The sequence below is a fragment of the Nesoenas mayeri genome (genome assembly GCF_963082525.1).
Source record: "Nesoenas mayeri genome assembly, chromosome: 1".
NCBI classification, from domain to species: Eukaryota; Metazoa; Chordata; class Aves; order Columbiformes; family Columbidae; genus Nesoenas; species Nesoenas mayeri.
In genome coordinates this window covers 77,172,100-77,185,948 of record NC_137541.1, presented here as the reverse complement: position 1 = coordinate 77,185,948, position 13,849 = coordinate 77,172,100, and positions in this window count along the sequence as shown.

Below are 13,849 nucleotides of genomic sequence, written 5' to 3'. Positions count from 1 at the left end.
CAATTAAAAAATGTCTACAGAATCATCTTGAGAGACTGAGAGTATGGTTGTCACATTTAAATGACTGCCAGTTCACATTCAAGCCTGAGTCAATAATAAAGAAGCAGCAAAGGCAAAGAAAGGCAGCAATGAGGGGAGATGAGAGGGAGAAGGGGAAGGAAAGAGCAGGAAATAGCTGTGATTCTGTGTCAATGAGAGAAAAAATTACTACACGGTGCCTTCCTCACAAAAAAAACATTCCCAGCAACTTTCTTGGTAGTTTCAAGAAATAAAGGACTGAAAAAAACCCATAGAAATTCTGCAGAAATTGTGCTGCTTTCCTGTCCTTATATCCAGCTTCTTTACATCAAGGTGATGGATAACCAGGAGGACTCTGGGGCAACACCATTGTACCCTTTCAATACGTATTGTAAGAGCTTGTGTATCAAGGCCTGTGTGCCCAGTAGACTCCAAGGTTGATGCTCTTTTGGTGCCCCATGTGCATCTTCTCTACGTCTTACCTCCACCCTCGTTTACAGCCTATTTCCTACACAACTAAGGTTAACGTAACCAGACTTTGTGTCTATCCTCCCTTAATAACTTGGAGGAGGGACTTTTGAATTTCACTGGGACTTCCACTCCCAATCAAAAGATAGTTTTAAATCCTGTAACTGGGAATTACTGAACAGGTGGAAAGAATCACTGTTATTTCTCACTGAAAAAAAAAAAGTAACAGTTGAGCTAAGTTTTTATCCATTCTCTGGCTGCCGATGAAGTAAATTGTTTGGGGTTTGTCTCTATATTTACCGTTTCTCAGCTGGGTAGATGGGGTGAGGTCTCTTCTCTTTTGAAAGGTGCCTAATCTCACTTCCTCTGGATTCAAATTGCCTAGCATAACCTATATTTTAGTATCTCCTGCTCAGACTTTGCCTCTTCTTTTTTTTCTTTTGATCCCCCTGCCTTTTTTCTCACACAGTGTTTTCATGTTTTACTCCTTTCCTGACAGTAAAGTGGAAGTACATAGCTCCTTAGTGAAGGAGTTGCACTGTCTTCAAGGAAAAAGTAAAGGCACCCCAAATTAGTCCATGGCTCTCCAGTAATTTTCCTTTTCTGGAGCCTTTCTTTTTGTTCTGTAATAGACACACTTTGTTTTGCTTGTGTGTTTTTCTGTTGTTGTGGTGCTCATTTTATTTTGTTTTGGTTTTGTTTGTTGTTTGTTTGGTTTGGTTTGTGTTTTGGGTTTTGTTTTGTTTTGTTTTTCCAGTGGCTATTCGTGGTTTATGTTGCTTTTAGCTTATTCCTGTTCCCTTGTGGTCTTCACCTTCTTTTGTTGTATACCAGCCTGGTTAAAATCAGCTATGCCAGAGGAGCAGACCTTTTGAGCAGCCCAGTCATCTTCCATTGCCGTCACAGGGAAAACGACCGTTTACTTCATTAGGAGCCAAATGAAGTGAAACAGGCCACCTACGTCTTACAGTCACATGAGCCTGGATTAAAGTTCAGAGCGGCGTTCTGCTCCCTCGCTGCCATCAGCTCTCACCACCGTCAGCCCTCACCCAGTGACGGGGCACCTTCATGTTCCACCCACCTCTAGGGGTGCAGCAGCCAGAGATGCCCTGGGGGCTGGGGGCTACTGGGGCTCCCCCTGGGGCAGCAGGGCAGGGCTCATCCCACCAACCTCAGCCAAGGGGCAGGGCAGGCTGGGCTGAAATGGGGTCCTGGGGAGGCTGGGCAGGGCCATTAAAGCCCATGAGTGCCCCAGGGCCTGGCAGCAGCCCCCCTAGTGCCACTTTGGAGGAAAACAACCTGCTCTCAAGGGGGCAGGGCAGAAGCGAATCTGACTTTCAGAGGGGCTGACTCACGCTTCCACTCCAAACCTACAAGATGTAACGTCGCCATCTCAGGCTGCTTTAGAAAGTCCTACAGGTTTTATTTACTCCTAAGGTGTTGAATCTTAGGGAGCTTGCCAAAGAAGTACAGTGGGCAGAAGGGAAGAATGGCTGAAAACAGCCTGATATTTAATCATATGCTGTAAATACCTTTTACAGATTTCTCTGTTTGCAACTGTTGCTAAGCATGGGAAATCACTGAATTAGTCAGCTTCATTTGTTAAGGGAGAGCCTGGAACATTAATTAAATTACATTTCAAGTTTAGGGATAATAAAACTATGTTTTCCCATTGGAAAAGTTAAGGACAATAAAATGACAGCAAATATACCAAGGGTAGAGGGCTAATTTTGCCAAAGTCTCTGTCTTCCTCTCCATAGGGCTGTAGAGCTCAAAAACCACAGAACTGGAGAGGACTGCAGGGCAGGAAAATTGCTTCCTCGGCTCCTGCCAGCTTGGACAATAAGTAAGCAGGAGGGTAATCAAGCAGAAAGGTAGCAAGAGTTGCTACTGCAAGAACATCATGTCTTACTCAGAAGCTCCCAGTGCGAGTGGAATTCAGAGTTTAAACTTTACGAAAACACCTTGAAAGAGAACTGTAAGCAAACACACATTCTTAATCATTACCAGCTCTCCTATATTCTGTTTCTTTCTCATCTTCCCTTAAAATATTTTGGTTTGTGCAGCAGATTCAGCTCTGCAGTCTTTACACTTGACAATGTGACAACATTTCTCCTTTGTTTAAACCCGCAAAGTTTTTCACATGTGAAAAGGAAAGAATATTCATTCCGGCTTCACCTCCCTCTCTCTAAAGCCCAGAGGTGCAGAGTAATGCCTCCTGTTCTTTCTCACACACTGGAATTTTGCATTTCTATGCCAGCTGGGCCTCCCTGCCCACAATCCCTGAAGGCTCAGGTTCACCCAGAGTACAGCAGAAAATATTTTGCAAGCAGGTCACAACTGCAACATTGTGTTTCACTGTGATCGGTGTATCTTCTGCCTTGACGTTATTCTGAGATTTACATGTTTATCTTGACTTCGAGTTTCTAAACAAGCAGCATTTTTGTTTAGAAGATACTGTTTTCCCTGGTATTCATTACAACTGGCTGTGCTTTGAGTACGTCAGGAGCTTAGTCAGCTGTTAGTGCAACCGAGGCTTGTTTTTCTTCTTTTTATCCCTTTCATCCAGTGGAAAAAGTTTCCTGCTGTTCTCCCTACTGATATTTGATATCCTGTCTCGAACTGATGTACATCTTTAACTTTTAAAGAACAGCATGTTAACCAGCTCTGTTAATTACCACTCTTCGTTTAGTTTAGTTTTTTGTTTTGTTTTTTCCATTGCAAGATTATTTTGGATGTGTTACTTCTCAGGGGAAGGACTTTTTCTAATCCAACTCCCTCTTCTGTAATAAAAATAATAAAATCGCTTTCTCATGCTTTCTTTGCAACAATGTATTTATTTAATCTTCTTTGCCTAGAGTAAGCAAAGCAGCCAGTCCGCAGCTTTTCTGAATCTCTTTTACAAGTAAATTGCAAAGCAAAAAAAGTACGGAACTTAAAAGAATTTTTAAGTTCCTCAAAATGGGTTACATTCTAATACTCTTTCCTGCTAATTATTGTTCCTCCTTCTTTTTTACCAGAAATAATCTTTCTGGCACCCAGAGCAACTACCTACATTGGAAAGAAACACTTGGAAGCCATTACTGTTGCAGTTATTGATCATGTAATCAAATGTATCGCTAATAGCAATGCCAAAAGGTGTCAGTTTTCGATGAGTATATGACATAGTACTCATTACGATGAGTAAATGACAAAGATATTTCCAAAACCTTATTCACTGAACACTGAACTCTCTGCTTACCTTTGCAAGTATTTGCTTCCCATTGTCTTTGGGAATGGGAATCATAGGATCATAGAATGGTTTGTGTTGGAAGGGACATTCAAAAGTCATCTAGTCCAACCTCCTGCAATGAGCAGGGGCATCTTCAACTAGATCAGGTTGCTCAGAGACCTGTCCAGCCTGGCCGGGAATGTCTCCAGGGATGGGACATCTACCACCTCTCTGGGCAACCTGGGTCAGCATTTCACCACCCTCATTGTAAAAAACTTCTTCCTCATGTCTAGTCTGAATCTCCCCTCTTTTAGTTTCAAACCATTAACCCTGTCCTGTCATAACAGGCCCTGCTAAAATGTCCATCCCCATCTTTCTTACAGGCCCCTTTTAGGTACTGAAAGGCCACAATGAGGTCTCCCTAGAGCCTTCTCTTCTCCAGGCTGAACAATCCCATCTCTCTCAGCCTGTCCTCACAGCAGAGCTGTTCCAGCCCTCTGATCATTTTTGTGTCCCTACTCTGGCCCCTCTCCAACAGGTCCATGTCTTTCCTGTCCTGAGGGTCCTAGACTGGATGAAGGACTCCAGGTGGGGTCTCACCAGAGCAGAGCAGAGGGGCAGAATCATCTCGCTTGGCCTGTTGGCCATGTTCCTGCTGATGCAGCCTAACTATACAAAAGCAGAAATACTGAAGGAATGTTTGAAAGGTAGATCAACTGATCTTACAATCACACAGATTATTTGCCCAGATCATGTATTTATAAAAACAGTTGTGATACCATGCATAGATCCTTAGTGGTGGACAAGTGGAACCCATGAGATAGCTCTTATCTGATGGTCACCTCTTGTTCAATAAATCATTGTCTCACTTTGCTTTGCTAGGTTGCATAAAGTCACTGGCTCAAGGTCAACTTTTATGGAATTCCTATAGTGTCCCTAAACCAGCTTTGCCACGGACTCAACCAGATCCTACCTTACAAGCCACTACCATACAGGGACCTGTGATGACGAAAGTAGAATAAACCATGTTTGAACCTTCAGAACTCATTAAAAAAATCACCTTTAAAACCCCTTTGACAAATTTAAGGTCACAGCTTATTTGTAGTTCACTTTCTGCCAGCTAGGGATCTACTTTTCCTCCACCATGGAGGACAACTTTTCCACCAGGAAAAGTTCTCCTTAATCCTGTGTGCACATGAAAGTTGATGCCAGAAACCAACCCCTTGGCAGAAAGTATTTTTTCCAACAATAACATCTCCCTTGCTTACTCTTTTGTAAAGCAAACTCCTTAATTGTTTCCAGAAATCTATATTTCTGCTATTTTCTGGTTTATTTCAACTTTCCCTTTTATATCTTTGTGGTGGTTTTTGGCATTCTTTCCTCAGCTAGCTGTTCAAATCTGATCCTCATAATTCACTAGTTGTTTTCATTTAAAAAGTGAGTCTTCTCTTAGAAAGAAAAGCTCACAAATAAGAGGTTTTACCTGGCCAAAAGAATCTGGCAAAATCTGAATTTCATATGGGAAGGATCACAGAACAGAATGCATGTAAAAGAACAAAGCACACTTTTGATGTGGCTGCTGAAAGCGTAAACAAGATCAGAAAAAGGTTAGAAAATGAAATTTAATTAGTACAGGGTTTGGTTTTTTTGAATACTGTATTGGGAAACACAATCTTAATTTTAGGAGGGGGGGAGGGAAATGATAGAAAAACTGTGTGATAGAGAAGCTTAGGCTCAAATTTCAAGAAGCAGCTGAAACAGGTGCAGAACTAGCTGTGGAGATAAATTTCTTAGTCTTTGACCCAATTTTATAGGACTCTGAAGTTAATTCCAGTTTTACATGTGCCCTGCGGATGCAAGTTGAGTGAAAGCAGTACAGACATTTAAAAAAGAAGATAAGCTGATTCCATAGGTATACACTATGAAAACCTTTTCCAAAAACTAATCACTATTTTATGTCCTTTATCAGCAAAACATGGAATTCACTCCAATAAAATTTATGTCCAATGAATTTAGAATAAATTGAAGAAAAGCATTTTTAACTGAGATAAGTGTATGGAAAATAGTGCTTTGGGCAGTTCAGGTAAATTTTGTGGCTGAATAATTTTATGGCTGATAATAATACCTGCAGTTACTGCACATACCAAGCTAAGGATAATTAAGATAAGGGCAATTAAATTTTATTCTTGTAGGATATAAACTAAACTGGCAAATCCAGGAGGGAATTTTTTTTCCCAAACTTTATTTATTATTGCACTCTGTATATTTGTAGGGAACGTTACACTATGTTCACCCATTTTTGTAAGCCTCTGATTCTTGGATACAGCTGATAATAGGAGAGTGGAACAGTGATATCATCAGGCAGCAGATCATTTTTGGTGTCCTTGCTGAAAATTCACACGGCCTGCAAACACACAAGCGGAAATTCATAGTGAGAACAACGTATTGTATTGTATATATACTCAAAGTTTTGTTAAAACATTAATGTAGCCATCTTCATTACACTTTTAATTTTTTAGCTTGGTGCTCCTTAAGAATTAGAACCTTATTAGAACCTTATTCTACATTGAGTATTCAGAAGACATGCTGCTGCACATTGGCGTGGAGATCTGAGAGAAAGAGGGAGTTGTGCCATGGAGCCTTTCTGCTCCCTTAATGAGCTCTCTAGCCCTTCACAAGCTGCTGGGGAAATCCAGGTCCTCAGAGGGCTCTGCATGATTCTCAGTGTTTTTTCTGTACACAAGCCCAGCTGCATATCAACTGGTGCTGTGTGTGTAGAACACACAGAGATTCACTTTTAGTTTCTATACCTCTATTTTTATAATTGCGCCCTGATAGAGCATTATTCTCTCTCTATAAACATGCCTGTGGGGCACAAATACAGTACGCTTGTCAAAAAGGCAAAAAGAATCCTAGGATGTATGAGACAAGACAGTCCCAGCAAGAACTACCTGCAAATACAGAGGTACATGGGATGCAGAAGCAGAGAGATTATAGTACAAAGCACTGTTGAGGTCTCATCTGAAGTACCATGTACAATTCTGGACCCATATATTGAAAAACTAAACAGGTATGAAAAAAAGATAATAACATTAGGTAAATGGAGAGCCCCATTCTCTTGTATGAGAACTCTGGATCTTGGCTAGTTCCACTGAGTACAAGAAAGGTTGTATATGTACAAGACTGCCCATCACAAAAGTTTCTGGACAGATATATACTAAAGGGAAAAGATTCATTTAGGCTAAAAACGAATATTGGTGTGCACAAAATAGGCACGAATATTGGAGTTCTAGCTGAAAATTTCTAATCATGCATGAAGGTTCTGTAACAGGGACAAGAAATATCTTTGATTTTTTTTTTTTTTTTTTTTTAAAACAAGCATAGTTAAATCACAGGAAACTTGATATCTCTGACCTCTTTGATACTGAATCAAAAATATTCGGCTTCTTAATGTGTGTCATATCTTATCTCTAAGAAATACCAGATATTCCCATGAGTTTATTCTCATCAGAAAAGAAATGGAGAACAAGAGCCAGTTAGCCGTACTTTAAATTCAGCCTCTTACTGTTTTCAATTGTAGCCATCTGGAATTAGCAGGGTTAGGCACAGAAGCATAACCCAGTTCTACATCCAGCCCACCCCTACTTAATACTTTTGATTCTTCTTTGTATCTGACCACATGGTTATCGAATGTGGCTAAAACAGAATTATTATTTTTCCAGATTACTTTTCATCAGCTTCAATTTCAACTAGCTGATTTCATTCACCGCAATTTAGGTACTGCCAGTTAACAAAGCCATGAGCAATGATTGCATTTTACCAACATATCAAAGTACTTTTCAGTGACTGTGTGAAAAAAAATGTATACAGCCATCAAGAACAGAAAATGCAACCATGACGCATATCTGGTTTATGAGCTGAACGTTCCATTTCCTCTGGGAGCTGTTAAGTATTACAGACAGATTTGAAATATAACTTCTGTAACAACGTGCTCTGATAGCAAAGCCTCAGTTTGAGACTGGAAAAGATCACAGCTGCAAAGGTTGCATCTGAAAGACCAAGCTGTTAACTTCTTTGCTGCACACAAAAAAGTGTGCAGGGACACAATTTTGTAGGCTTATCTAACAATCGCTGATGAGTAAAAAAAAACGTGCAAGATGTGAATTACAAAGGACAGGCAAATATCTAGAATTACAGGGGGAGTTCATCATCATTTCCACACTTTATTAGTTCCCCTAGCTTGGCAGCACCATTCCCCAAGAGATTTTGCCTTCACCTTTTGGTTCTCACCCATGCTCTGGTCTGTTTAAGGCACCAGGCTAAGAATCCTTGGCTCAGAGGAATATCAGAATACATGATGGTCAAACAGATAAAATCTGTGCATATCAAACACTTAATAACCCATGCATTAGCATCACTACCCATGGAGAGTATGCAGTACACTTCCAGCATAGCTTCCCCCTAGACTATCAACTCTGCTTCTACACGACAAGTAGCCTGACCACACCAACTACCAGACCCATATCAGTGGCTACAGGTTAACTGGAATAAGTGAACTGCAGTAGAACTCAACCAATTGTGATAGTTCACATCTTGTCTTATCTCAGTGACACCTAAAAATCAAAAACAAGCACTATGTGCGTGTTTTCATAATGTAAGATCTTACACTGCAAATATCACAAGAAAAACGTTTCTAATGTTATTCAAGCCAGTCCATGCTTTTTTTTAACTTGAAATTCAACGCTATCAAGCTGTTTCTCCACACAGGCAAACAATAACAAGGTTAAAATAATATTAGATCTGTCTTAATTTCAAAACAATCCTCCAAAATGAAGTGAAGGCTGATGAAGTGATTAATCTGTTGGTTTAAAGCACTGAAACTTACAGAGTGCCTTGAGATAATCCCCAGCATAAATGGAAAATCACTGGAAAGGAAGGCCAGGGACAAAACATGATACTAAAGGTAACAGCAATTAACTCTTTGGATTCAGAATCGTGTGACCATTAGGTCTTCAAAAGTTCAAGGCCTTTTCTTCACACAGATGCAGCTACACTTTGCAATGAATTTTGGAATTAGCTGAACTTCACAAAAATTACATAAAAAATTGTTTTTGCAACCTGATTATATCACTTTTGCTTGCTTTTGCTCAGTGGAGGGTTCAGGAGACACAGCAATAAAAAGCAGGAAAACCAGTAGATTTTCATATTATTTAAAGTCATTTGTGAGACATCTCTAGATTGTGAGTGTAAAATTAAGACACAAGGCTAGTGAATGTGTCTAAAAATGAGGATGGATGTAGTGGAATATTCTTATTCCTCCTTGCCTCTTTCACACTGCTAAAATTGGCCTAGGCAGGTCTGTCCTTAGTCCTTATATTTAGTAATGGCAAGACAGCAGAGATCTTTCTTCATCCTAAGGCTAAACTGTAGGATACAGCTATTATAGGATGGCAATCAGATACTTGCACACTTGAGAGCTCTTCTGGACTACTGTAGAGAGGATTTTTTTGTTACTCCTTAAAAATACAGCAGTATGTCAACTCATTGTGTATTAAACATTCATTTATTTTAACAGAATTTTCCTAGCTGCTAGAAATTTTGATGTTAGCTAGCAGCCTACTTACCTTAACGTCCACCTTCAATGGCTGATTCTCATCAGGGCGCTGAACATACCAACACAATTAGACCAGGTCTAACTGCCCCCCTCACCAGCCTGTTCCCACTTTTTCCTTCCCCATGCCTTTTACCTCCTTCCCCAGCTTTTAGCTGCCAGTGTCCAAGATGAGCACTAATCCACCACAGCTGTATAGCTTTTGTGAAAATAGGTAAGTGGTGAGAAAATTCTCACCTGAGGCTCCTGCAGCTTCTGCTTTTTGGTGGGAAGCTGAGTGTAGGCTCAGGCCCTTGCTCCTTAGCCCTTGCCTGAGAGCTTGGTTGGGTTGGCCCCATCCAGCCTTGTAGATCATGGCCTCACCTTCCTGCCTTGTCTTGACTCTCCACCTGACTTGTTACTGTAGACTTGGTGGCTAGTTGCTGAACTCTGTTATCAACACTGGACCTGCTCAGCTCTTCTTGTTTGGTTGCTGTGGGACCGCACCCTGGTGGGTGATATTGCCCCTGCCCAATGTCACCCTTAGCTCCTAGCTTGCTTACTTAAAGTCTGTATTTAATTTTGATGCATTGGAAGATGCTCGGTCATTTTACAGAATTATAACATATAATTAAGCAATGTATTTAGTATATATTTTTCATCTTGTGCTCCTCATAATCATCTTTGCTAATAAAATCAAAGCAGCATCTCCCTCAGCTGCTGTCAAGACAGTTCAAGGTGACAATTGTAATTCTTCCATACATAAAAGCAAAGAAAGAGCAAAACAAGCCTGATGAACGAGAATTTTTGTACTTTGAAAGCAGTTTGAAGACACTGTCCTTGTATTTCCAAAGCTCAATATATTGCTGTTAACAGGGTCAAATGCAGCACTGAACACAACTCTGTCAGGAATGAATTAAGATAGTACTCAGTGAACAAGTACAGATAACAGGATCCTACTTGAGTGATCCAGGTTCTACTCTTACTATAACAGTTTTTACTTTAGAAATAAAGTGGCAAATAGTGAATATAAACAGTTTGTTTCAATGACTAGTAATCAAGAGAGTGAACTGGATTATTTCCAGTTGGATAATAAATAAGGGGTCTGTACTGAGACTATCCATCTCCTCTCCTTTCTAGCATACATAGTTCAGTTCTATACATCCAGGACTATATATAAATCAGGATTTTTTTTTTTTTTAAGTGTGCTTTATGGTGCTTCAGTTATCCTGCAGGTCTTGAAATTTTCTGCTCTGTGAATGGGTGCTTCCTTCTGACTACAGGTTGGACTCAGGAATGTGTTCAGGAATCATGATAGGACTAAAAAAAATATTTGCTTTGTTAGAAGTATTAATCTTGATTCCTTCAATAACCCACCAGCCATGGATAAGAAGACTCTTTTCTACCTTGGAACTTCTGTATGGCTTCTTATACAGAGTAAGATTTTATTGCTAAGACCATATAGAGCTGCTCCGTAGCACAGAGCCCCAAATCCCGTAGCACAAGCACCATTTTCTCTTGCCACACAGCAAAAGTCACAATGCACATTCTCAGTAGAAAACACAAAATTAACTTGGGACTTGCCCACCCCTCTGTTCTGAAAGGTCTGCATGAGAAGGGGACAGTTTCTCCTGTTTGTTCACCTTTTCCCCACCACTGTGTGCCTGGAGGGAAAGTTTGTATCTAGCTTGTGAAGTGCTTCATCTCATATCCATCACAGTTCCTCCTATTTTATTCACATGATGTGTCATGACCACTTTGCTAAGGTGAGCTTGATTACTACTTTCTGCAGCAGTGGAACATACTTTTCACAAGAAATTGAATGGTGATGGAAAGCAATTTATAAGGACGTTACTTTTGGTTTATAGTTTAAGCTTCTAACCTTACCAGCCTCAGCTGGGAATCCAGCTTTTCTGCTTCCACATAGTAAGGGAGGTGACAGAATTCAGTTCAGGAGCCTCTCGGTCTCCTCTGGCTCAGCATGAAAGTTAAACTCTGAAAAAAAACCAACATGAACCCCTCTGCGTCAGATGTTTTGACAGCAAATGAGTATCACAGTCCAGACATTTTTATAAGAAGCTGAAAATAAGGCATTATATGCTGCTGAAAACAAAACTCTGTCAGTTTGCTTCATTAATGTATTTTTGTTGTTTATACATGAAAAACTTGAATAACTCACATCATAATGTCTATTCCAAATGGAGCACAAGAAGCAAAAGCATCACATGGGTATTAAGAACTGCATTCACTCCACACTTTAGAATACAAAGATTTATTGTTTTCATTGTAATCCAATTTAATCTCTCTAATGCACCAGCAAATAACTTGCATATTTTACGAAGGATCTTGAAGACTACTCTATGGATAGCTTATACAGAGTTACTATACTTAAAATAGTCTCCTCTGAGACACAGACTGACTTGCTGAGCGGTATGTATGTCGTCTCGGTGCCTGTGCCATTGCTGTTGACAAGACAAACTACAAGGACTGTAGCTTTAATAAGCATTAACCTACTTCAAAATTTCAGAACCATCATCTTTGATCCTGACAGCAATTTCAATACATAAACATACACATTCATTTATATTTCCATATTTTTGGATGGGACCTGAATAAATGATCTATTTGTTACATTTATACAGGGATGGAAAGAGAAAATACCAACAATGCTAAGCAGAATTAAAAAAATCAGCAAATATTAATATAACCATTTTAGTAACTGTGGAAGTCTAACAGATATCACAATCACAGTGAAAGATTTCATTTCTTTGTCTCAATCCTTAAAAGGAAGAAGGGCAGAAAAGTTGAAAATATCACTGAAGTACTAATTATCTTCTAATTATATAAATACTGGTGCTGACAATTACTTTAATTAAATTATTAACTAGGTGTCGACTAATTAACTAGAGCTTTGTAAGTGTGAAGCACTCTGAATAGCTATTATTATTGTACTGCTTGTAACTAAATATCTTTGCTAGAGCATGTGTACACAGGATTCTGCTGCAATCTCTGTGAACTGATACCCCAATTATGCCATTGCCACTCATTGCTCAAAAAACGCACGAAGTCATATGCAATGTTACTTCCCTCACAGAACTGTAAGAAAGATAAATGATATCTAATTACTAGCTGAGAATATGACATCAGATCCAGCTGTCTGATTCCCTCAGCAGGTAATTGCATACATTCCCCTGTTAGTGAATATTTATTTTATCCAATTTCTTTTAAGTCTATATGGAAATTGAGACCTGCATACAGCAATAATAGCATGAAATGGAATACTTTGATGTCTCTCTGTTCTTACGACCCGTTTGATATGGACCAATTCGCAAACTGCCGAAGTCAACAGAAGATTGATTTGAGTGTTGGAAAGAAGTCACGTTCAAAAGAATATGAAGTGATGAGATCTCATTTCCAAAGGAAATACTTTCATTTGAGATCCAGGAAACAAGTGTACATAAACAACCCAGAAATATAATTTTAGGACTAAGACATATTTGGGGTTATTTTTACACTCTTAATGTAAGCCTTGTGAATAATTCTTGGCTTCTGTTTTTCCTCAAAGAACAACCAGGTTTTATTCAATTCACTAGATCTGCATGGGAATATCTTAGAATGTCACTGGCAGTAAAGAGTTTTCATTGGATAAGCTTTTTTCCATACAAATTATAGACGATTAGCGCATCTATATGGATCTGACTATCTGTTGTATCAGTAGTACAGTATTTAAATTCCCTGATAATATTTAACTTCAAAAATTAATTCCAAGATACTGTGTCCTTTTAAAGTCCAAACCAGTTCTGTATTCAACTCCTGTATAATATAAAAGAACCGACTGTATAATCATCTACCACCAATGTCAGCTTGACTTAGTTCTGTTAGCTGGGGAACAACTTTGAATAGATTCAGGACAGAAGGAAACCACCAGTGTATACCATTACTCATTTAATTTCATCTGGAAAATCACTTATTACAATCAACTGATTTTTACCTAATAGTTACAGCATCAAGATTAAAAAGCATTATAGAGAGAAGCAGGTTTAGGCAAAGTAGGATAAAGCCAGCAAAATGAGCCTCTAAGGTTCTCTGCCAGTAACTGAGAATCAAAGTGAAACTTTTGGCTATAGTACTAGGTAGCCAACATCTCCCAACTGCCTTTGTGGTCTCTTTGTGCCACTGTCCCCAGGTTCACTGTCCACCCATACTATGGGCATGACCAGGGAGAGAGCCATCCCAGCAGCTAGGGGACAATTGTGGAGAACGGGAGTCTGCCCAGAGTCACCTTCCTCCTCTGCATGGTGCTCATCTTTGCAAGGCCATGGGCCTCTTCCTTTTTGTTCTCACTCACAGGTCAGGACAAAAGGCAGTCTCAGTAATGGAACTACAGATTCTAAGTGCTCCAAATGACTTATGATTACAGGGAATTAAAAAATGCCTATATTTGATAACTTGCTCAATAACTCACATTTCCATTAGTCATGTCTACATATCTCCAGTTTTAATTTGTCCTGCTCAGACTTTCATCCTTTCCTTACCATGCTTGCTATATTAGAGACCCTTAT